The sequence below is a fragment of the Myotis davidii genome, unplaced genomic scaffold, assembly GCF_000327345.1.
Source record: "Myotis davidii unplaced genomic scaffold, ASM32734v1 scaffold826, whole genome shotgun sequence".
Lineage (NCBI taxonomy): Eukaryota > Metazoa > Chordata > Mammalia > Chiroptera > Vespertilionidae > Myotis > Myotis davidii.
This window is the reverse complement of record NW_006297142.1, coordinates 496,755-497,185: the sequence shown is the minus strand read 5'-3', so window position 1 is coordinate 497,185 and position 431 is coordinate 496,755. Positions and strand designations below refer to the sequence as shown.

The 431-nt window shown below is 63.3% G+C and overlaps 1 protein-coding gene across 1 annotated transcript in view; it reads right to left on the bottom strand.

The window, feature by feature from the left end:
* Positions 1-431, bottom strand: part of MYRF (myelin regulatory factor) — a 19,844-nt gene that overhangs the window by 16,181 nt on the left and 3,232 nt on the right.

The following is a 431-nucleotide window of genomic DNA, read 5'->3' as shown; positions in this document are numbered from 1 at the left end:
TGACGGCGGCCTTGGGTGTCTCCAGTGGGTCAGGGCCTTTCGCACCCTCCGAGCCCTGCCCCTGAGGCCCCACGGCGCCTCATGCTCCTTCCTCCCGCCTCCTGCAGGAGCTCTGAGCCCGCCACACGGTGGTTCAGGGATGGAGGACGCCCTCCCCGCTGAGACCACGGTTCCACAGCCGGGCGGGCCCTGCCTGTCTTGTTTACCTTCTAGAACAGGGCCTGGCAGGGGCGGGGCAGTGAAGGGCCCAGGCACAGAGGCCCCGTGTGGCTCTGGACAAGGCCTTTCTCTCCCATTAGAACCCGCGTGATGCCCTAGCCGGTTTGGCTCAGTGGATAGAGCAGTGGTTCTCAACCTTCCTCACGCCGCGGCCCTTTAATACAGTTCCTCATGTTGTGGGGACCCCCAACCATAACATTATTTTCGTTGCT